This window comes from Rhinichthys klamathensis, unplaced genomic scaffold (assembly GCF_029890125.1).
Source record: "Rhinichthys klamathensis goyatoka isolate OS25496 unplaced genomic scaffold, OSU_Roscu_1.1 h1tg000479l_1, whole genome shotgun sequence".
Taxonomy (NCBI): Eukaryota; Metazoa; Chordata; class Actinopteri; order Cypriniformes; family Leuciscidae; genus Rhinichthys; species Rhinichthys klamathensis.
The window spans coordinates 893817-920000 of record NW_026606967.1 but is presented as its reverse complement, the minus strand read 5'-3'; the positions used below and the strand labels follow the sequence as shown (position 1 = coordinate 920000).

The following is a 26184-nucleotide window of genomic DNA, read 5'->3' as shown; positions in this document are numbered from 1 at the left end:
GTGTCTAGGCGCAGGTCCTGCATCTGATCTGGATACGGCCCGGATCCGGCTGACTGCATCATGTGTTGTGGTCGTGTCTAGGCGCAGGTCCTCCATCTGATCTGGATACGGCCCGGATCCGGCTGACTGCATCATGTGTTGTGGTCGTGTCTAGGCGCAGGTCCTCCATCTGATCTGGATACGGCCCGGATCCGGCTGACTGCATCATGTGTTGTGGTCGTGTCTAGGCGCAGGTCCTCCATCTGATCTGGATACGGCCCGGATCCGGCTGACTGCATCATGTGTTGTGGTCGTGTCTAGGCACAGGTCCTCCATCTGATCTGGATACGGCCCGGATCCGGCTGACTGCATCATGTGTTGTGGTCGTGTCTAGGCGCAGGTCCTCCATCTGATCTGGATACGGCCCGGATCCGGCTGACTGCATCATGTGTTGTGGTCGTGTCTAGGCGCAGGTCCTCCATCTGATCTGGATACGGCCCGGATCCGGCTGACTACATCATGTGTTGTGGTCGTGTAATCTGCTGTGGTCAAATCCGCTTTGGTCGTGTCTAGGTGCAGGTCCTCCATCTGATCTGGATACGGCCTGGATCCGGCTGATTACATCATGCGTTGTGGTCGTGTCTAGGCACAGGTCCTCCATCTGATATGGATACGGCCTGGATCCGGCTGACTACATCATGTGTTGTGGTCGTGTCTAGGCGCAGGTCCTCCATCTGATCTGGATACGGCCCGGATCCGGCTGACTACATCATGCGTTGTGGTCGTGTCTAGGCGCAGGTCCTCCATCTGATCTGGATACGGCCTGGATCCGGCTGACTACATCATGCGTTGTGGTCGTGTCTAGGCGCAGGTCCTCCATCTGATCTGGATACGGCCCGGATCCGGCTGACTACAGTAAACCTCGGGATAAACAGAAAGACTAACATTAGCGTAGATGCCATTCTTCTTATGATATAATGAGTACATCGGGTGTTATGGAAAGTTTTCCCGGTTCCGGCTGACCTAATTTATACCGCCTAACTGATTTGAATAATATAAAATTGATAATGTTCAATGTGTATGCCAGGTTAAAGAGATGTTGTTAAAAAGCCTAGATTTAAACTGACAGTGTGTCTGCTTCTCGAACAATGCTAGGAAGACTATTCCAACGTTTACCTGCTTATAGGAAAAGGATCTACTGCCAAAGGATCTACGGCTGATTACATCATGCGTTGTGGTCGTGTCTAGGCACAGGTCCTCCATCTGATATGGATACGGCCTGGATCCGGCTGACTACATCATGTGTTGTGGTCGTGTCTAGGCGCAGGTCCTCCATCTGATCTGGATACGGCCCGGATCCGGCTGACTACATCATGCGTTGTGGTCGTGTCTAGGCGCAGGTCCTCCATCTGATCTGGATACGGCCTGGATCCGGCTGACTACATCATGCGTTGTGGTCGTGTCTAGGCGCAGGTCCTCCATCTGATCTGGATACGGCCCGGATCCGGCTGACTACAGTAAACCTCGGGATAAACAGAAAGACTAACATTAGCGTAGATGCCATTCTTCTTATGATATAATGAGTACATCGGGTGTTATGGAAAGTTTTCCCGGTTCCGGCTGACCTAATTTATACCGCCTAACTGATTTGAATAATATAAAATTGATAATGTTCTATGTGTATGCCAGGTTAAAGAGATGTTGTTAAAAAGCCTAGATTTAAACTGACAGTGTGTCTGCTTCTCGAACAATGCTAGGAAGACTATTCCAACGTTTACCTGCTAATAGGAAAAGGATCTACTGCCAGCAGTCGATTAAGGGCCCTACTACTGAACCTTGCAGTACTCCATACTGAAATTGTAAGAGGAGCGGATTTTGTTTGCAACTTTTTTTAAAGAGTAGCATGATTGTAGTTTAACTTATTGAAATTATGAGTAGCTTGTAACGTGACATGCTTCCCCAATAATGTTCAACTCTATTTGACCAACATAAACAGTATTTTAGGTGGCACTACTTTATGAGTTTTCTTGATGGGACAGTTAAATAAGAATAACATGAACAACAAAAACTACTATGATAAATGTATATATAGGCCTAGAAAGCAAGCAAGCAACTTTATTTCATATAGCACATTTTTTAAACAACAGACGTTGCCCCAAAGTGCTTTACAGAGTAATAACATGAAAGTCATACAACAAAACAGGCCTACTTAAAGCTATCTCTGTAAGTGAGGGGAAAATGCACATGTGGGAGAAACGGGAAGAAAACAGTATTGATATTAGCTATATAAATGATTGTTAACTGTAAACAAAATCTATAGGCCATCTATCTTTCACACAGGGAGCAGTCAGGACTGTGATGGTTTATGTAAGTGACAATGATCCCTCCTCTCAAATGCATTGACAAACGCACATGATTAGTTGGGCTGGCTAAGCAGTTGCTGCAGCATTTATTGGCAGCAAGGGAATCTGCTGTGGTCATTTGAGTCATTGGTGCCACGATGCTCAATCACATTGACCTGTCACTGAAATTCAGACTGCATAATTTCATCTATTCATCCACACATCCATCCATCCATACTCAAACAATGTCTGTTCCTAACATTTCCCTTCTAAGCAGTGGCATGTATTGCACTAATGAAATAGAATTTGAGACAAAGTCTGATCTTCTACACACACACACACACACACACACACACACACACACACACACACACACACACACAATCATCACAAATACTTACCGCTTGCTTAATTTCTGTAAATCCGTTTATATGAATGCAACACTTCGTCAACACGCGCTTGCACCACCTGCTGGTGAGATCGACTAACAGCAGATGAATCGGTGATCTACTGCTGTTCCTGCACTTCCAGGATGTGAAATGTTTCATTTTCTGTCGAATTTGAACCACTGAATTTGTGGAAGAGATATATTAAAGGTTGTATTTTTAAACGGAATAGATATTTTGGAAGTGAAATCTGAAAGGTGAATATGGATTATTTAATTTTTTATAATGAAAATGTGTGCGAAATATTTTGAATTGAAATATTAATAGTTTAAAGTAGCCAATCATTTTATCCCTTAAAACTCATCTTTGATCAGCAAAATTACATATTTAAATGTAAAATATTCTTCAATACTTAAAATATCTTGAATGTAACTGAACACCCTCGCCTCATTTAGTATACACGGTTCTATGAATATGCAAATGAGCCCCGCCTCCACTCACTCACTCAGCTCAGAGATCCACTGGTTGACGATCACACGTTGATCTGATTGGTTACAAGGTCGTTTGTGACGTCAGAAACACCAACGATTTCAAACCGTGTTTTTGAGACTGTCTTTGGTTCACTGCAGTTTTAAGGAGGAAATACTCAGCAATGCTGTCGACTTATGAACTTACACATGGTGTGTCTTAAAGCATATTAAAAACACCACATAGACGTATACACAACATTAAAAGCTGGATTTTCACCACAGGGGGACTTTAAATATAGAACCATGTTGAATTTCAGTGCGTTAAAATGCAAGCCCTAAAAATACAATGCAGTAAAATGCAAGCCTGGTTAATGCAATGAAATGCATATTTTTTCAAGTAGTGCAATTGAACAAGCTTTTTTGTTTCAAATACATTTGGCATTATTTTACTTCCGTATAGATGTAACAAAATGCTCTTTGTAATGTAATGCACTTTGTAACAATGTTAAAGGCTCAGGGAAGGAGGAGGCGGGAACCGGCGAAAGTTAAAAAAACTTGAATTATAAAATAAACAAACAACAAAATGAAAGTAAAGCGGCAGCCCCTCATGGATAACTGCCACATATAAACAAACACACGACATAAATAGTCCAGGCTTGGTCCTCTCTTGTCCTTCACTGTCGTCACTCCTCCTTATATTCTTCCGGAGCTCCTCCGTGAGACTCGAGGCCTCATTAACACTCGCGCCACCGGCCTCACTCCGTTCCCACAGCTCTCGGCCCCGCCCTGCTTGCCACATACTTTTGCATAATTCTCTGATGGACATTTATGAGTTACATCTATTTAGAATAGTTCTGTAAATATATGATGACAGAGACCATCTCCTGCAGTTGACCCCTGCTAATCTCCTATATCTCTATAAAAGGGGGTGAAAGCCGAGTTAAAGGGAAATAAGTTTAAAGGTTTATTCCATCCACTCTGATCTCTCTGAAAACTGTAAAAGCCATTCAGTAACATAAAATGGTAAAAATGGCATATATTCTCTGTACCAAATGTGTGTGTGTTCACACAGCAGTGAGATGCTCATCATCCCGGGGCAGACACGTCTGCTTCTAAACACTAGCTCAGACAATGATATTGAATGCTTCGTTCCTCACAACTCTGGAAATCAGAGTCTTTTTACATCTGTGCTGTCTCACATCCAGCTGTCACTCAGCACTGCAGTAAGAGCGGCGGGGGATGCAGTGGGAAAATAGGCGACACCTAGAACCCTATTCATGTCATACAGTAAAGAAAAAGGGGCAGTTTTTCATGTCCTCTCCATTGCAACAACCATCAATTTAGCTCTGTGGTGGCCGGATGCAGGCCTGCCGGCCCAGCTGTGTTTGACACAGTTTATCTGCTCTACTGAAGCATATCATTTTTTTATTATTAACCTCACACTCCAAAAGAAAGTGTCTTTTCACAATAAAGATGTGAAAATACAGTGCAGCCGAGTTTGAAGCCAAGCGATCAGTCTGTTTGCCATTACTCTTGTCTCTCTGTCCCTTCATGACTTCTGTGAAGTCACCATCCAAACAAAACAAATCTAGATGACACAACTCTGTTCAATATCTTCATTCCACACACTTCAGTGCTGTTACGACTGCCTGTCCAATAAATTAAACCCATTTACTGATCTGTAGTATGTATGTATATTGATGCTTGTATAATTGAATTTCACACAAATTTAATTTGAGATTATGTACTCAGTCACCAAGGATGGCTGCCAGGGGAGAGAAATAAAATTGGATTATAATGGATTTGAATTCTACATTACAGCGGGAATCAGGCAAAGATCAGGGTTCTCTGGTGTACACCATTTCTCATGCGCACATCCAGATTTATAGTAGTAAATTTGGCAAGAAAACATCTAGGTTATACGTAACCCTAGTTCCCTAAGTGTGAAGTAGATGCTGTGTAATGACGCAGTGGGAACACGTCAGTGGTCATGAGGTCTGAAGCCCTTTAGAATCAGCGTCTCATTTATAAAGCACACAATAAAACAACAATGTTAAAAATCCTAAAAGAACAAGTATACCTACAGCAACAATACCTCATCACTCATGTGTGATCAAACGCTAACATAAAATATATTTTTAAACTTTTACACACTGCAATGTTTCCATATATGTCACAATGAAGTGCACGTGTGTATTTGAATTTATCAAACAAACACATCTATTAATAGGGCAGACTTTCTTCAGCTGATCAGAAGGGGCAATAGTAAAAAGTCTTTTGACAAAGGGCTTGTCAGTCACCATACATGAATATTAAATCCCCCCAACATTAATATTTCGTCATATTTTCAAGACAATATCCCCTAGAAAAAAATGGACAGCTCAGAGATAAAGCCCTTATTAGCTTTCGGTGGGCGATAAATAACAGTGCATAGCACACCACATACAGCTGTATTTCAAAAGCTTGAAGTTCATAGCTTGAAAAAAGATTAAAAAGATAAACTTGAGCAAGGTGCAGGCAAAATTTTAAGCTAGTCCTCCTCCCCTGTCAGTTTCCCATGGAGAATTAAAAACGGTAAAAGTACTAGGACCAAGAGAATACCACCAATGTTAGTTCAGGTCTTTGTGATAAATAAAAAGTCTAAATTCCAAGCCCTAGTGAACTCCTTTAAAATAAAGGTCATTTTTCAAAGAATGCACTTTTATCAAGGCCAACCTGGTGGCTGTTTTATGGCCCTCCAACATGGCATCATGATGTCACGGGTGACAAAAACGGTTAGCGAGCGGAACCCTCTTGATGAGTCACGAGTTTCCTGAGAGAGCAATTTGTGTGATCCTTGGTGAAGTCGCCGTTAGGGCGAAACTGTGACGTCCGATCAGTACCTACTCATAGCCGAAGAAGACCTAGAGGACACTGAAGTCTATCAAGTTGGTGCTCGTTGATATATTGTGTTCAATAAAGATTGTTATTCCTTTTAACTTATCTCTGGTCTGTGTCGTCCATCTGTTGCGGTCCCGTGGGGTCGGCTCCTCACGGTGGTGTCTAAGTCAGGGGTGGCTGGTCATCCGAGTCCGCCCCGGCCCGCACCGGTGACAATGACACCAGTGAAAGTAAAACGGTACAGGGCGAAGATTCTGCAAGTTTACTCCAATCCAGATGCAGTGGATCTCATAGTGGATCTCCACTGGTCACAGCAATCTCAGGAGAGAGACTAGGTAAGATTTTAGTTTCACCAGTTTTCTTCAATTTTCCACAGAGAGACAGCTTTCCACGGCAGTGGCGTCCAGGGCTCACATTGCAGCCATGTTGGAATAAGTAGCGGTGCCGTAGCAAAGGGCCGAAGTTCACCTTGTCCTTCTTTAAAATACTCCTTCAGCTTCAAATATTTAAAAGGGCCAGAGCAGAGGTAGAGTCTCGTTTTAACAAAGTCCATTAAACGTACACCGGCGCCATCTTCCAAGCAAAAACGTTCCTTTCGTAGGAAACACAACACTGCATAATCACACGATGGGAACAGTATTCCATCACGCCATGCAAACTGTAGCTGCCAATACTCAGTCCGTCTCGCAAGACAATAGTTGCACACTAGACAAAACTTTTGCATGGATTTGATTGAAAACGATTGAAAAACCCTGTGCAGCAAGAGCCAAACCTTCATCCAGGTTATACCTGGTATATATATATATATATACCAATTGGCTTCATCACTATGTCTCCTCTCCACCAGTAAGCTGGTGTGTGGTGGGCGTTCTGGCGCAAAATGGCTGCCGTCGCACCATCCAGGTGGAGCTGCACATTGGTGGTGGCTGAGGAGATTCCCCCTTCTATGTAAAGCGCTTTGAGTGCCAAGAAAAGCGCTATATAAATGTAATGAATTATTATTATTATTATACAATCTGACAAAAGTATGCAGAGAGGACCAACTTGCCGCCATACAAACGTCTTGCAAAGAGGCCCTTTTTCTATGGGCTTACATAGATGCCACACTCGGAGTAGAATGTGCCGAATACCAAGAGGCAAAGGCAAACCATGCGCCTCACATGCTCCTGAAATCATACTAATGTTTAAATTCAGCCCACCTGAGAAATTCTCTGCTTAGCAACTGCAGTTCATCTGTTAGAACCTCCAAAATGATGGTCAAACATATGCCATTGACCTGTACAGTAAGCATAAGTTTTTAAGGTCCTAACTGGATCCTACCCCGTCTTTCCCATTCCTCCAACTTAAATGGGGGAGGAGTAAAAGCTTGCAAGGGAATAAGTTAAGATCAGAAAGGTGTAGAGATAACCTTAGCCATGTAACCAAAGTGAGGTCTCAATACATCATTCAACAGGCCCAGTACAAAGTCCATATACACTGATCCGATTGAAAATGCATGCAAATCACTGATTCTCTTAAAAGATGCCAATGCCGACAGCAGCGCCGTCTTAAGAGATACTCAAGCATCAAAATGCTCTTGCATGAAAACTAACACTGACCCAAAGGTGCAGTGTACAGGATCCACATTCCTCACAGCAGACCAAGACATAAAACTGCACCACTTAATCCAGGGGTTTCTAATCCTGCTCCATGTTGGAGCTCAACTCTGCAGGACAGTGGACACCCCTGACGTGACCTCGGAGCGAATACAATTGTACATTGTGCCCACAGGAGGGGGCTACGCATCAACATTAACATGGGTCACAACCCTCTTGAGGATTCAGATTTCATGGATTTCATCCACAGCTGAAAGGATCTCACATGCAGCACGATCAGGGTAATGTTCTTTCAGAAGGACAATGTCTGACCATGATCATCTGTACACACTGCCATAGTGATCGCAATTTCAGCTGATGCCAGACACACATGCATTGACACAAAGTCCAACTCTAGAACCAAAAAACGTGTCTGCTGCTGTCATTATTTAGCTCAAGTTAGTTCAATGTTGATTCAGTTCAGTTCAATAACACTGACACTGTGTGACCAGAAGCCATGTACGCATGTAGATCGGGGATGAGAGGAGGTGGCATGCCAGGTGTGATCGCCAAGAAACAGACATATAGGATGAACTTGCGATCCTTAGACTCGGACTCATCTGGTCATTTGAGGAGCAGTTTTTCCACCAATGAGGTGTGTGCAAGGAGGAAGACATTTCCTAAATGTCATTTGCCACTCCAAACTTTTTTGAAAAAAGAAGTTGCTAGACAAACACACTGAGACTATCATGCATTGAAGAAAATAAAAAATCTAAAATGCATGAAGCTAGAATAAAAGGTTTGTTGTTGTTAAAACCTGAGGCTCTGTTCTTTCTTTTTGATATATTTTGACTGTTTTAAAAAAAAAAGTGAAGTGAAGGCGAAGTATGACAAGGCATACTCGGAATTTGTCCTCAGCATTTAAACCATCCAAGTTAGTGCACACAAATTAGGAATAGTGAGAAGTGAACACACACACACACACACACCCGGAGCAGTGGGCAGCCATTGGCTGTGGTGCGCGGGGAAGGATAGGGCGTTAGCCTTGATCAATGGCACCTCAGTCATTGAGAATCAAACCCGATGAGCTTCGGGTGACCAGTCTGACTCTCTAACCATTAGAAAGTTAACCATGGAAGTTTTGTTATTATGATGAAAAATGCTGGTGCTGGCTGGCACCTTTTTTAGAAAACACTGGCAGGGAATAAGTGACTTTTAAACCCCAACTAAGCAAGAAAAGAGGCGACAGTGGGAAGGAACTCCATCAGGTGGCAGAAATGGAGAAAAAACATCAGGAGAAACTTGGCTCAGTCGGGGACCAGTTCTCCTCTGGATCGGTTCTCTCTAACCACTGGAAATCTACTGGATTCTCATTCCTAAGACTCAGATGTTTAAATTCAGCAATCCACTGACATCAGCAGTCTCCACACCTGCACACTTTTGGAATTAAACACACATAAAGTTTTATGAATGAGGCCCTATAACATGTCTTCCTCTGTGCACGCTCTATGTTGTGGTGAGACGTCTCTCTAGTCAGCACTGGCATAATGTGCAGTTTGTGTTCCTTCTGCCACACTCTGTCCATCCTGTTCCCAATATGCCCCAGTTGAAGCAGTGTAATAACTGGAATTAAGCTCTTGCTGATGATTCTGATGTGCTGCACGAAATGTCAGCCAAACCCAATGTCTCCACACCATAATCTTCCACAACAGCTTCTTCATCTGACGCCACCTTCATTTCACATTCGTCACTGTTTATCACAACGTGTGCAAAACGCCTCAAGTGTGAAGATTCTCTAAATGTGTCAGTACAATAATTCTGCCATACTGTACGAAACTTGTCAGCCAGCGCCAGCATTTTTGATCAATTTCACAAAACTTTCATTGCCCCTAGAATGTTTTTTTGTATGTATATCTGAATATACAATATGTTCAAAGAAAAAAATAGAGCCTCTGCCTTCGAACAAACAAACATTTTTAACAAAAAGCTGAGAAAATCACATTTTTGTCAAGGACTTTGATAGGATTCAGAACAGTGATCCAAACAATCCTAAATGTCTTCATGGGTTCGACATTTCATTCAGTAACATTAGGCATTGTTTCGATCACCAGCTGGAGTGCCCTTGAGAGCCACTCCACAACAGACTATTGCAGCGGCGGACAACAGGCTTCCTCTGTTCATAGAACAACAATGGTGAGTACAGAATCCAGCAGTTAACATTATTTCCTGACGCATCACCAGGCTAGACGATCCCCAACAAAGGTTTCAGAGTGCTGGTAGCGTTTAATCTTCCCATACTCGTGCATGCATCAAAACCACTGTAAATCTTCACACGTGCTCAGTTCAATCTTCGGACACTGCAATGACACACCACTTCACAGTGAAAAGAGTACCTTCACTCCACCTCGTTGGGGCTGGCCAATCCACCATCGTGATCTTCAGAAGCGGGACATCAACCTGCATATCCAACAATGCTTTCACTCGTTTCGTTCTCGCTCATGCCCGCACTTTATCCTTCCCATCTCGGCCACCGTGCTGCCCCACGCCTGGATCGCGACCGCTCTCCTCTAGCCTCTTCAAGCCGCCGCTTTTAAATCCCCCGTTGGAGACCGGAACCGGCCTGGTGTCGCACCGGAAGTCTCCCCCAAGGGAACCATGCGCCGAATTTTTAGTTCCGCCTTCGTCACCCGGTGACACTATTGTCATTCCCTCACAAACTACATCTGACTCATCAGCACTCATTGTTTTCACCTGTGTCTCATCTTCTTGAATCCGCCCACCTCTGGAACGAGACACAAAGGTTGAGGATCCAAATGCAGTTTTATTGAACAGAGGGTAATCCAAAGTCGTAATGCAGAAAACAGGCAAGAGGTCATAAACACCGGATAAACAGTCCAAACAATAACAGGATCACAGGGACACGGGCAAAAGGGAAAATCCAAGGACAGGCAGAGATCAAAACCAAGAACACGGGAATAACAGACAGAACGGTCAGAATTGCAGTACAAACACTAAACAAGACTTCACAGGGAATGACAGAAAGAACCAGGCTTATATAGGGTGAGCAAACAAGAAGATGAGACACAGGTAAAAACAATGAGTGCCGATGAGTCCAGGCAGAGAATTATGGGAGATGTAGTTTGTGAGGGAATGACAATAGTCTGTTGTGGAGTGCCCTCTGGTGGCTCTCAAGGGCACTCCAGCTGGTGATCGTTACAGCTATTGAATGTTTGATGATCATGTTTGTTTACTTGTGCATAAGCAATCTTCATTCGCTTGTTTATGCTTCTTCTGCGCTTGTTTTTGGATCCGGAGATGCTGTACTCTTTCAGAAGATGCGTAATAGCTCCTGTTCCACATTGTCCTGCAAATAACCAATTTGCAATTGTCCAGAGCAATAACCCGGTGGTCAATTTATCCATAAGGTACCTTTTAAGTGTCTTTTGCTTTATCTTTATCTATTTTTTATGTGTTTTACACAGGGCTTATTAGCTACTTTAATATCTTAAAAGGTCCTACATTATTAAACACCATGCTTACCAAAAGTTTCTTTTTCTTAATTTTAGCACTTCAAACCTCCAAAAAGAGGGAATAATTGTGATAACGCAGCATCTTTTCTGGCATGGTGGAAAATAAACAGCTGTAAATAAACTTCAGCCTCTCTACAGCCAGTGGAACATGGGGAAACGGGAGGGAGAGGTCATTAACTGACGGAGAACGATCTCTTGAGTCATTCACAGCTGGTTCTCTTCATCTCCATACAGCCACAGATCCACCACACACGCAACCTCTTTAACAGTTAAACAGAGCTTTCACAATTTCCCGTTGAGGTAAAAATAAAGGAATACGATGATGATGTTAACAATGATATTCTTTGTTATAATTGTTTGTTATTATGGCAGGAATAACAATCTCAACAAATACTAAACAAATACTGGAATGTCCAATATTTGTGTAAATCTCTGACAAAACGTTTACAAGGGAAAACAACAAAAGCAGCACAAAAATAAGCTGTAAACTGAAGGCACATCAGACCATGCCACATAACGTTACCTTACTCTCTGACTCACCCCTGACTCACTTCCAGGGATATTTGCTGTAATACCTAATGTCCTTAACTATTTGGGATCAGTGAGGGGTTTTCTTTTTGGAAGGAATTAATACTTTTATTCAACAAGGATGCATTAAATGAATCAAAATTGACAGCAAAGACATTTATCAAATAAATACTATTCGTTTAAACATATATGTTGCCACATATACATATTCTTTAAAAAAAAAACATGCTAATCGACATATTCAATTAAAATGATCAGATTTCTGAATGATCATGTGACACTGAAGACTGGAGTAATGATGCTGAAAATTCAGCTTTGATCACAGGAATAAATTACATTTTACAATATATTCACATAGAAAACAGCTATTCTATAATAATAATTTACAATATTACTGATTTTACTGTATGTTTGATCAAATAAATATAGCCTTGATGAGCATAAGAGACACGCAAGATGGTGTTTGCCATCACAGGAAGAGCAGCCGACGGTGAAAGTCAAATCCGGGACCACAGGACTTGAGACCACCGGACTTGGAAGTGCTGAGACCACCGGACTTGGAAGTGCTGAGACCACCAGGATTTGGGACCGCTGGGCTTGGAAGTGCTGAGACCACTGGACTTGGGACCGCTGGACTTGGAAGTGCTGAGAACACTGGACTTCGGACCGCTGGACTTGGAAGTGCTGAGACCACTGGACTTGGGACCGCTGGACTTGGAAGTGCTGAGACCACTGGACTTCGGACCGCTGGACTTGGAAGTGCTGAGACCACTGGACTTGGGACCGCTGGACTTGGAAGTGCTGAGACCACTGGACTTGGGACCGCTGGGCTTGGAAGTGCTGAGACCACTGGACTTGGGACCGCTAGACTTGGAAGTGCTGAGACCACCGGACTTGGAAGTGCTGAGATCACTGGACTTGGGACTGCTGGACTTGGAAGTGCTGAGACCACTGGACTTGGGACCGCTAGATTTGGAAGTGCTGAGACCACTGGACTTCGGACCGCTGGACTTGGAAGTGCTGAGACCACTGGACTTGGGACCGCTGGACTTGGAAGTGCTGAGACCACTGGACTTCGGACCGCTGGGCTTGGAAGTGCTGAGACCACTGGACTTGGGACCGCTGGACTTGGAAGTGCTGAGACCACTGGACTTCGGACCGCTGGACTTGGAAGTGCTGAGACCACTGGACTTGGGACCGCTGGACTTGGAAGTGCTGAGACCACTGGACTTGGAAGTGCTGAGACCACTGGACTTGGAAGTGTTGAGACCACTGGACTTGGGACCGCTGGGCTTGGAAGTGCTGAGACCACTGGACTTGGGACCGCTAGACTTGGAAGTGCTGAGACCACCGGACTTGGAAGTGCTGAGATCACTGGACTTGGGACTGCTGGACTTGGAAGTGCTGAGACCACTGGACTTGGGACCGCTAGACTTGGAAGTGCTGAGACCACTTCCTGACCTTATCGCTGATTCTGGTCTGATCGCTGATCGATTGCTCCTGTCTGCCTCGCTGCCTGCTGTGTGTTTGTTTGCTTCGAGGCTGTAAGCTCCGCCTGAGCCTCGTATTTCTTTATGTTTTGAGCCATCATTTACTATCTAGTTGTTTATACTACTAAATACAGCTTACCCAACATCTCAGATTAACCGTACATCTCTAGCTTCCGTTACTGTTAACACAGCACGCTAGTAACTCGCTAACGTTAGCCTGCTAACGCGCCACCCGTGCGCTCATTTATATATTTATTTTCTCTCGCGCGCCCGCGCCTTTTGAGTTCATAAAGTCCAGGTAAGTAAGAAATCAGTCAACAAACACGGTGAGTAATGTCTTCTTGTCCTGTTATTGTCACCTGTGTCACATGTCATATGTTTAGTATAGCCTTCTCCGATGGCAATATAGGATTTATATGTGATAAATGCAAGGAGACAGTCAGGCTGACGGAGAAGATTTCAGAACTAGAGACACGCATCCAAACTTTAATTGAGGATGGTAAGAATGCTAGATCTTTAGATAGTGTTTTGGATGCCCCTAGCATAGTGAACTCTTTACATGATTCGGTTCTGGCTGAAGTAGAGCCCGTGCAGCAGGGCAGATGGGTGACCGTGAGAGATCACCGCTCTAGTCGCGGATCAAAGAACCACTCTTCCGTTCCGATTCCCATAACAAATCGATTTGCCCCACTCAGTGAAACACCCACTGAGAATTCTGTTGATTGTGCCCTGGTAATTGGTGATTCGATCACACGGAACGTGAAAATAGAGACACCAGCCACCATAGTCACATGTTTGCCGGGAGCCAGAGCGCCTGACATCAAAGCAAATTTAAAAGTGCTGGCTAATGCTAATCGTAAATTCTCTAAGATCATTATTCATGTCGGCACTAATGATGTTCGACTCCGCCAATCGGAGATCACCAAAATTAATATTAAAGAGGTGTGTGAACTCGCAAGTACGATGTCAGGCACTGTAATTTGCTCTGGCCCCCTTCCTGTACGCAGGAGTGATGAGATAGTTAGCCGATTGGCCTCACTGAATGGTTGGCTGTCGAAGTGGTGTCCGCAGAATAATATAAAATTCATAGACAATTGGAAAAGTTTTTGGGGCAAGCCTGATCTGTTGAAAAGAGATGGTATCCATCCCTCCTGGGCTGGTGCTGCTCTTCTCTCTAGTAATTTGGCTCATAGTCTTAGAGCTAAAACATGACAATCTGGGGCTCAGGTCAGGAAGCAGACAGACTGGCTAAACCGACCGTCTGCTAGCGGCCTCACGTCACCAAGGTCAGATAAATCCCATCACATAGAGCCTCTTTCACCTAGATATCATCATATAGAGACTGTGTCTGTTCCCCGAATTTGGAAATCCAAAAAACGTCAGGTTAAAAATTTAATTGATGTTCAACAAATAAAAAACAGATATAATACAGATGAGCAAATGATAAAGCTTGGGTTGCTGAATATTCGATCCCTTACTTCAAAATCTCTCATAGTTAATGATATGATTTCAGATTATAATCTTGATATGCTGTGTTTGACAGAAACCTGGCTAAAACCAAACGATTACATTATTTTAAATGAGTCAACCCCACAAGATTACAGTTATAAAAATGAACCTCGTCTGAAAGGCAAAGGGGGAGGTGTTGCTGTAATTTATAGTAATATTTTCAAAACCACTAAGAAATGTAGCTTTAAATATACTTCTTTTGAAGTATTGGTGCTTAATGTAAAAATATATAGTGTAAACGATAAATCACATTTGAGAATTCTGCTGGCTACTGTGTACAGGCCACCAGGGCACCATAAAGATTTTATCAAAGAATTTGCGGACTTTCTATCAGATTTAGTATTGGCTGCAGATAAAGTACTAATTGTTGGTGATTTTAATATACATGTAGATAATGAAAAAGATGCTTTGGGATTGGCATTTAAAGACATTGTAAACTCAATTGGAGTTAGACAACACGTGTCAGGACCTACTCATTGTCGTAATCATCCTCTAGATCTAATATTATCACATGGAATAGATGTTGATGCTGTTGAAATTCTGCAGCAGAGCGATGACATCTCAGATCATTATCTAGTCTCATGTAAATTACATTTAGCCAAGGCTGCAAAGCCGACTCCGTGTTATAAATACGTTAGACCTATAACTTCTGCCACTAAAGATTGCTTTATCAATAATCTTCCTAATCAGTTTCATCATCTCAGCATCCCAGATAGCTTAGAAGAACTCGATATTGCAACAGAAACGTTTAACTCTCTCTTTTCCAGCACTTTAGACGCAGTTGCTCCGTTGCGCTTAAAGAAGATTAAAGAAAATAGTCCAACGCCGTGGTACAGCGAACACACACACACACACACACACACACACACACACACACACACACACACACACACACACACACACACACACACACACACTCAGGCCCTAAAGAGAGCAGCCAGAAAAATGGAGCGCAACTGGAAGAAAACTAAACTAGAGGTATTTCGGATTTCGTGGAAAGAGAGCTCAATTGCTTACAGAGAGGCTTTAAAAGCTGCTAGATCTGCTTATTTTTCAAACCTTTTAGAAGAAAATAAACATAATCCTAGGTATTTATTTGAAACAGTGGCTAAACTAACGAAAAAGAAAGCTTCAAGCTCAGAAGTGTCAAAGCAACACGGCAGTGATGACTTTATGAACTTCTTCATTTATAAGATTGATAATATCAGGGACAAAATTATAACTATGCAACCGTCTACCACAGTATCGCATCAGGAAGTGCATTGTAGTCTCCCTGAGGAAAAATTTGATTTATTTGTTGCTATAGGAGAGGAAGAATTCTGCAAACTCGTTAATTCATCTAAATCGACAACTTGTATGTTAGATCCTATACCGACTAAGCTACTGAAAGAGATGTTTCCAGAGGTCATATATCCTCTTCTTAATATCATTAATTCATCTTTGTCTCTAGGATACGTACCAAAAACCTTTAAACTGGCTATGATAAAACCGCTTGTTAAAAAACCACAACTTGATCCTACAGAATTAGTCAATTACAGGCCGATCTCGAATCTGCCTTTTCTGTCAAAGATATTAGAAAAAGCAGTATCTTCACAACTATGTTCCTTTCTAGAAAGAAATGATATCTGCGAGGATTTTCAGTCCGGATTTAGACCGTACCATAGCACTGAGACCGCTCTCATTAGAGTCACAAATGATTTGCTCTTATCATCCGATCGTGGTTGTCTCTCTATACCATTGACCACAACATTCTTTTAAATAGACTAGAAAACTATGTTGGCATTAGTGGAATTGCATTAGCATGGTTTAAATCATACTTAACTGACCGTTATTAGTTTGTAGCAATAAATGAAGAGATGTCTTATCAATCACAAGTTCAGTATGGCGTACCACAAGGCTCAGTACTAGGACCGTTGCTGTTCACTCTGTACATGCTACCCTTAGGAGATATCATTAGGAAACATGGAGTTAGCTTTCACTGTTATGCCGATGATACTCAGCTGTATATTTCTTCAAAACCCAACGAAACTTACCAATTCACAAAATTAATGGAATGCATAGCTGATATAAAAAATTGGATGACTAGTAATTTCCTACTACTAAATTCTGAAAAGACAGAGATTCTAATTATTGGACAAAAAACTTCCACACGTAATAACCCAGAATACTGTCTAACACTTAATGGCTGCTCTGTCAAGTCTTCGTCGTCGGTTAGGAACCTGGGTGTGCTATTTGATACCAACCTTTCTTTTGAAAGCCACGTGTCTAGTATCTGTAAAACTGCATTTTTCCATCTTAAAAATATATCTAAATTACGCCATATGCTCTCATTGGGAAATGCGGAACAATTAGTCCATGCGTTCATGACCTCAAGGCTAGATTATTGTAATGCTCTACTGGGTGTTTGCCCTGCACGCTTAATAAACAAACTACAGCTAGTTCAAAACGCCGCAGCTCGAGTTCTTACCAGAACCAGGAAATATGACCATATTAGCCCGGTTCTGTCAACACTGCATTGGCTCCCTATTAAACATCGTATAAATTTTAAAATATTGTTGATTACCTACAAAGCACTAAATGGTTTAGCTCCGCAGTACTTGAGCGAGCTCTTAACGCATTATAGTCCTTCACGTCTATTGCGATCTCAAAATTCCGGCCAGTTGATAATACCTAGAATATCTAAATCGACTGCTGGCAGGAGATCCTTTTCCTATTTAGCACCAAAACTTTGGAACAGTCTTCCTACCATTGTCCGGGAAGCAGACACACTCTGTCAGTTCAAAGCTAGACTAAAAACACATCTCTTTGACCTAGCATACACATAATACATTATAGTCTTCTATAAATTCAATGTTAGGCTGCATAGATTAGGTCAGCCGGAACTGGGAACACTTCCCTTAAATCTTGATGTACTCGCTACATCATAAGAAGAATGGCATCTACGCTAATATTAGTGTCTTTGTTTATCCCGAGGTTTTCCCGCAGCCTGCCGGATCCAGGCCGTGTCCAGATCTGACGAAGGAGATTCGCCTGGACCCGATGACAATGCAGTGCTGAAGTATCCACTATCCTCTCCCTATGGAGGATCCCTTTCCCACTCTACAGATAAAGCGCTGTGAATTCCGACTCGCGTACCCCGAAGTGATAAAATAAAACAAAATTCTGTATCAAAATTTATAGGCAAGAAAAGTAGTTTGTTTAGGCTGGGTTGTATGAATTACAAACCTGCGCACATATTTTAAAAAGCACATAACTATAGAATTCTGAATGAGGATGTGAACGCCGTCAGCGTTAATCACAGGTTCGCGTTTAAAGTCTGATCATTTCGACGGAGGTGAATCAATCAAAGTTAACTTTAGCTGGAAGTAACATTATTCAAGAACCGCTATAACGCCAAAACAATCTGTTACCTTAAATTATATGTTTATCTCTGTAAAGCTGCTTTGAAACAATTCATTGTTAAAAGCACTATATAAATGAAGATGACTTGACTTGACTTGACCACTGGACTTGGGACCGCTGGACTTGGAAGTGCTGAGACCACTGGACTTGGGACCGCTAGACTTGGAAGTGCTGAGACCACTGGACTTGGGACCACCGGACTTGGAAGTGCTAAGACCACTGGACTTGGAAGTGCTGAGACCACTGGACTTGGAAGTGCTGAGACCACCGGACTTGGAAGTGCTGAGACCACCAGGATTTGGGACCGCTGGGCTTGGAAGTGCTAAGACCACTGGACTTGGGACCGCTGGACTTGGAAGTGCTGAGACCACTGGACTTGGGACCGCTGGACTTGGAAGTGCTGAGACCACTGGACTTGGGACCGCTGGACTTGGAAGTGCTGAGACCACCGGACTTGGAAGTGCTGAGATCACTGGACTTGGGACCGCTGGACTTGGAAGTGCTGAGACCACTGGACTTGGGACCGCTAGACTTGGAAGTGCTGAGACCACCGGACTTGGAAGTGCTGAGATCACTGGACTTGGGACCGCTGGACTTGGAAGTGCTGAGACCACTGGACTTGGGACCGCTAGACTTGGAAGTGCTGAGACCACCGGACTTGGAAGTGCTGAGATCACTGGACTTGGGACCGCTGGACTTGGAAGTGCTGAGATCACTGGACTTGGGACCGCTGGACTTGGAAGTGCTGAGACCACTGGACTTGGGACCGCTGGACTTGGAAGTGCTGAGACCATTGGACTTGGGACTGCTGGACTTGGAAGTGCTGAGACCACCGGATTTGGGACCGCTGGGCTTGGAAGTGCTGAATCCACTGGACTTGGGACCGCTGGACTTGGAAGTGCTGAGACCACTGGACTTGGAAGTGCTGAGACCACCGGACTTGGAAGTGCTGAGACCACTGGACTTGGAAGTGCTGACTCCACTGGACTTGGGATTGCTGGACTTGGAAGTGCTGAGACCACTGGACTTGGAAGTGCTGAGACCACCGGACTTGGAAGTGCTGAGACCACCGAACTTGGAACTGCTGAGACCACTGGACTTGGAAGTGCTGAGACCACCGGATTTGGGACCGCTGGGCTTGAGAGTGAGACTGCCAGGTTCAAGAGCGCTGCTCGTACGTCATCATCGGTGGATCAGCAACCTTTGATACCACTAACAACCGCCTCGGATGTGCATATAACGGCGGTGCACACTCCAGAACCACGGAGCTTGTGGTGACCCTTCTGGTGTGGTCGTGGGATCCACGTTAAAGTCCTTTTCAAGGAAAGTCTGTTCACTTGACGGCCATATTTGCAACCTCCAGGTAGCTATTTTGGGCATCCAAGACCAAGTCCAATGTATTTGAATGAGGGAATCCTGAAATCGGTCGTCGTTCTGTTACAGTAGAGGAGAGGAGAGGATCTAATTGCAGCAATTTTATTAAACAAACACACAAACAAAGATTATCCAAACAGGGATGAAGAAGCTAATAATCCAAACAAGAAACAAAAATCCAAACTGGAAAGAAAATAATAAACCAACGGGGAACAGAAATACACTTCAAAATAAAAGTTCAGGAACACACAAAACAAAGGGGAAATCACGACAACATGTTATTACAAGTTTGATAGCTAATACATTAACTTTTAGGGGTACACTAATTCAATCAGGCTCTATAAGAATAAATAAGAAATACTCTGACTTTGAATTATACATGATTTAATAACATCATTTTAAACTGTTGCCATCTGCAGCTTTGTGACATAAATAATTGGAAAGGCCCATGATTGTTTTGCCATTATTTACAATGATCTGTCTAATTTAACATGGAAAAACAGACTAATAATTATCACTTCTCACAGAATGATGGCTGTACAAAGCGCACAACGCAGGAGTATCACACAAACAGTCTTTAATCCAAAAATTCAACAAATCATAGGTCATAGAAACACATGGAGACAAGAAAACAATTTTTTAAACGTTTTTAGTCATAAATCTGTGTCGTGTAAACAGCCCCTAATATTGATCTCTAAATTTGATCTCAACTAACATAATGTTGTGTAAAACAAATTTATAAAGAAAAAAACTGTAAATAGTACTTTATCACAGCCCTGGTAATGCTGGCCTTTTAATCTAATAAATGTTGTCTGCAACACACCTTTACATGTGTGTTGTATTGGGATTTTTCACAAAGTTAAGTACAGTAATAAACTGTATTTTTTGTGGTTTGAATGGATATGGTTTGCTTATGGATTTATGGACTTATGGACACTCCATATTTTACGTGTAATCGTGCCTTATGTGTGTCTTCACAGGTATGTTTGAGCTTTCTTTTTATAATATTTTTTATTGTAATTTTCATAACCCATTGGCAGGTGTTTTTGCAATAAATCATTAATCTCACAAAATTTTGATACATTTCTCTAAAAGCAATGGTTACATTTATAATTTATAAGTATAATAAAGTATAATATTTATAACTTCTTAATATCTTAATAAGTAAATAAATCTTCATATCTTAATTTAAATATTTAAAGGTTAATATACTGAGTATTACAATGGTCACCGGGATTTTTCCAGGTAAGATTTGATTCTGATTAGCGGCGCCTATTTATTCTCTGTTCTCGCATCTTGTGTTTGTCAGATCGTTGTTGGATGTTCACTTGTGCGGTGTCTGATCCTCCTCGTGTTTCCTTGGTCCTGTCTGTTCCTCGTTGGATTTACTCACCGTTTCTGCTTCCTGTCACCATCTGAGAGTTCCAGCCTCCTAATTCATTCCTCGACGTTCCTGGTTTGCTGTTCATCTCTTCAGTCTTCTCCAGAGGATCGGGTTGTCCACATGCCTGTCTGCGCTACCACTGAGGCTTCCCAGTGTCTCATCCATTCCACCACTGAGACTGTTCCTGTGACCATCCACCTGTCCATTCAGTTTATTGACTCAATAAACCAGTTTTACTTGCTATTGTCTCTTCTGTCCTTAATCACGTGACAGAACGATCTGACCATCATGGAGACAGCGAGAACACCAGAGCTATCAGAATTCCTTGCTCACAATGCAGCTCGGATGGATCAAAAGGAGGAGCATCTCGCCGTGACTGACCACGTGGTTCAAGCATTGGTAGCGCGGGTATCCGAACTCACCCAGCAGATTCAACACCTTGCAACGCCCACTGCGGCACCCCCACCGCCGGTTCCCCCCACTCCTCCCGCACCCAGTCGTCAACTTGAGCCACGACTACCTACCCCTGAGTGCTATTCGGGTGAGCCAAATTTTTGTAGAGCTTTCCTGACTAAATGCTCAAAGTTTTTTGCTCTCCAGCCTCAGACTTTCTGTACTGAAGATTCGAAGGTGGCTTTGGTGCTCATGTTATTATCAGGACGGGCAGCTCTCTGGGGGACGGTGGTGTGGGAGAACCAATGTCCATGCTGTTCCTCGTTCCAGGCACTCTCACAGGAGATGAGGAGGGTGTTCGATTGGGCGGTCGCGGGAAGAGAGGCGGCGCGACAACTCGCGGACCTTCGCCATGGAGACCTGATTATTCCATCGAGTTCCGCACCCTCGCCGTAGAGTGCCACTGGAACGAGGAGGCGCAGTGGGACATGTTCCTGCATGGGCTGGCTGACCGTATCCAGAGGGAGATCTACACCCTGGACCTGCCAACGGATCTAGACGGACTCATTGAGCTGGCCCTGCGAGTGGACGCTCGTCTACATCTCCTGGAGCAACACACCCGTACTGCCTTGGTGCGCAAGGGTGCATCTTGTCGTCTGTGGAAGACCATTGGGATAGAACTGCTCCTACCCCCACCCCTGACGCGTCGACCTCCACCACGAACTGACGTGAAGGATCAGGGGCAATCAGGATGGGAGCTGAACTGATTGCCCCTGATTGCCCCGTCTACATCTCCTGGAGCAACGCACCCGTACTGCCTTGGTGCCTAGGACTTTCGGACTTCCCCAGGCCAGTGGTGGTGATACGGTCAGCCCCGTCGACGATCACGAGCCCATGCAGGTGGGTCGAGCTCGGCTCTCCCGGGAGGCGAGGGAGAGAAGGAGGTCCCGGGGGTTATGCCTCTACTGCGGAGGAGCGGGCCATTTTCTCAACAACTGCCCAGTAAAAGATCGGGCTCGGCAGTAGAGAAGAGGATACTGTCAGGCGGGATCTCGACTAATAAACCCTCTTCTACTCTCCTCCCGGTGAGATTGCAGTGGGGAACCCGGTCTCACCATTGTCAGGCACTTTTGGACTCTGGAGCTGAGGGGAATTTTATTGACTGGACCTTGGCACATAAGTTTCAGATACCCGTCATACCACTCACTAACAAGATTTCTGTCAATGCACTGAATGATCAAGAACTTCCCACCATATCATTCACTACCAGTCAGTTGACACTTGTTACATCAGGCAATCACTCCGAAGAACTATCCTTTTTACTTCTGGACTCCCCTCATATCCCCATTGTCCTCGATCATCCCTGGCTCGTTCAGCACAATCCCAGGATTGACTGGGGACATAATTCTGTTTCTGCCTGGAGTACTCAATGTAATGCGTCTTGTTTGGTGTCTGCTTGTTCGTCGGTGTCCAGTTCTGTTTTGCAGGAGGAGTCGGTGAATTTGTCAAACGTGCCTGCGGAGTACCTCGACCTGAAGGAAGTGTTCAGTAAGTCTCGGGCTGCTTCTCTTCCTCCGCATCGTCCCTATGACTGTGCTATAGATCTTATGCCAGGTACGTCTCCGCCTAAGGGCAAGTTATACTCACTTTCAGTTCCTGAGAGGGAGGCCATGGAGAAATACATTTCTGATTCTCTAGCATCCGAGTTCATTCGTCCTTCCTCTTCTCCGGCGGGGGCAGGGTTATTTTTTGTTGGTAAGAAGGATGGATCTCTGCGACCGTGTATTGATTACCGAGGGTTGAATAACATCACGGTAAAGAATACCTATCCTTTTCCGTTGATGTCTTCAGCTTTCGAGCGGTTACAGGGAGCCTCCGTCTTCACAAAATTGGATTTATGCAATGCATATCATTTGGTTCCCATCAGGAAGGGGGATGAATGGAAAACCGCGTTTAACACCCCCAGGGGGCATTTTGAATATTTGGTTATCCCGTTCGGGCTGTCCAACTCCCCAGCGGTCTTCCAGGCACTCGTCAATGACGTGCTGAGAGATATGGTAGACCAGTTCATATATGTCTACCTGGATGACATATTGATTTTTTCTTCTTCTCTCGAGGAACACGTTCAGCATGTCAGACGAATGCATCAGAGGTTGCTAGAGAATGGGCTTTTTGTCAAGGCGGAGAAATGCGCTTTTCATGCAGTCTGTTCCTTTCCTAGGATACATCATTTCATCTGAGGGAGTGCATATGGACCCTGACAAGGTTAAGGCTGTGATCGATTGGCCAAGCCCAGATTCCCGTAAGGCCCTACAGAGGTTTCTGGGGTTTGCCAACTTCTATCAGCATTTTATTCGCAACATCAGCCAACTAGCCGCTCCTCTGACTGCCTTGACCTCCCCCAGAACGACGTTCAGGTGGTCAGATACAGCCTTGGCTGTATTCGCTAACCTCAAGAGCCGCTTCAGTTCAGCTCCCATCCTGATTGCCCCTGATCCTTCACGTCAGTTCGTGGTGGAGGTCGACGCGTCAGGGGTGGGGGTAGGTGCAGTTCTATCCCAATGGTCTTCCACAGACGACAAGATGCACCCTTGCGCGTTTTTGTCCCACCGTTTATCGCCTGCCGAATGCAACTATGACATTGGGAACAGAGTTGTTGGCAGTCATGTTAGCGCTGGAAAAATGGCGTTATTGGCTAGAAGGGTCGGGGGTACCTTTTATTGTTTGGACCGATCATAAGAACCTGGAATATATTAGATCTGCTAAAAGACTCAACTCCAGGCAGGCTCGGTGGGCACTTTTTTTCGGCCGTTTTGATTTTTCCCTCTCGTACCGCCCGAGTTCCAAGAACATCAAACCTCGATTCTTTATCTCGTATTTTTGACCAATCCGAATGCCCGGTTACTCCCGAGTGTATTTTACCCGAGACACTATTTATCTCCGCACTCACATGGGAGGTCGAATCGAAGGTCAGGAAGGCCTTAGAAGGGGTAACGCCTCCGTCACGTTGTCCACCGAGTCGATTGTTTGTGCCAGAGGGGTTTCGGTCCGACGTCATTCGATGGGGTCATTGTTCCAGCGTGGCATGTCATCCAGGAGTAAACCGCACCAGTTTTTTGATCAAGCAACGATTCTGGTGGCCATTAATGGCTCGCAGCATTCGGAATTTTGTTTTGGCTTGCTCGGTTTGTGCCACTGGTAAGACTTCCAATCGACCTCCAGATGGGTTACTCCAACCGCTGTCTGTCCCTTCGAGACCCTGGTCCCAACATTCCGCTCCGCTCCGTGTCTAATAAACTAGCTCCCAAATTCATTGGCCCCTTCGCTGTCACCAAGATCATTAGTCCGGTGACAGTCCGCCTCAAACTTCCTCCGATGTACAGGAGAATTCATCCCGCCTTTCATGTCTCCAAATTGAAGCCTGTTTTTCGTTCCCATCTTAATCCGCCAGTCCCGGTTCCCCCACCGCCGCGACTCGTAGACGGGGAACCCACGTATTCGGTCAATCGCATTCTGGGCTCGAGACGGAGGGGACGCGGATTTCAGTATCTGGTGGACTGGGAGGGTTACGGTTCGCTGAATTCGCTGACTCTTCCTTGCGCTGTTTTGTGTGTGTGTGGGTGTGTGGGCGTGGTCGCTGATTATTCTCCGGGAGAATCAGCATCAGCTGATTCTGATTAGCGGCACCTATTTATTCTCTGTTCTCGCGTCTTGTGTTTGTCAGATCGTTGTTGGATGTTCACTTGTGCGGTGTCTGATCCTCCTCGTGTTTCCTTGGTCCTGTCTGTTTCTCGTTGGATTTACTCACCGTTTCTGCTTCCTGTCACCATCTGAGAGTTCCAGCCTCCTCATTCTTTCCTCGACGTTCCTGGTTTGCTGTTCATCTCTTCAGTCTTCTCCAGAGGATTGGGTTGTCCACATGCCTGTCTGCGCTACCACTGAGGCTTCCCAGTGTCTCATCCATTCCACCACTGAGACTGTTCCTGTGACCATCCACCTGTCCGTTCAGTTTATTGACTCAATAAACCAGTTTTACTTGCTATTGAGACAGCAAGGGGATTGTAGGGATTACTTGTCACGTGATTAAGGACGGAAGAGACTTCTGTCCTTAACCCTCTGGGGTCTAAGGTGTTTTTGGGGTCCTTGAGATGTTTTGACATACTCTGACATTTGTGCTTTTTTCAGTTGCTTATAAACAAATTACTGGCAAAGGTGTAATTACACTCTATTTAGCACAAACAGGGCTACCATAATATGTTATCAACATGTATGTACATGTTTGTATTTTTGAGAGAATATTGTTTATGCGTGGTTATTGAAAAAACTAAAACTTAAAGTTTCTGAAATAAGGCCACAAAACACATACTAAATATGTGTCAACAAGACTTTTGACTAATGGATGTTGTCGCCTAGAGTTTTTTCTTCAAAATGATCTGAAAATCATCCTGCCTTATCATTCACATAAAACAATAGATTGGTTTAAATTTAAAAATGACACTTTTTGTTTGGAAAGGCAATATGCGCAGGGGTGTGACCTGCTGTGATTCACACCTGAGAAGACAATGGGCCCGCATAATGAGCGCATAATGGGGCTGCATACTAATGAGCCTTTCATTCAGGTGTGTCACTGAGCCACAAGAATGCAATGACAATATATATATATAAGGGGTTTTTGAACCGCTCTTAGTCTGACCCGTCGCCTAGGACCTGTTTGCCTTGGGAGACCCTACCAGGGGCATATAGCCCCAGACAACATAGCTCGAATGACCCTAGGAGCTATGTTGTCTGGGGCTATATGCCCCTGGTAGGGTCTCCCAAGGCAAACAGGTCCTAGGCGACGGGTCAGAATAAGAGCGGTTCAAAAACCCCTTATGATGCACAACAATACAAGGACTGTGACGTCGCCCGGTATGGCACAGCCGGGGCCCCACCCTGGAGCCAGG

At 44.2% G+C, this 26184-nt stretch overlaps 1 pseudogene; it reads left to right on the top strand.

Moving 5' to 3' along the window:
* The first annotated feature begins 12145 nt into the window (after positions 1-12145).
* Positions 12146-21697, top strand: LOC130072168 (uncharacterized; annotated as a pseudogene).
* The last annotated feature ends 4487 nt before the right edge of the window (positions 21698-26184 follow it).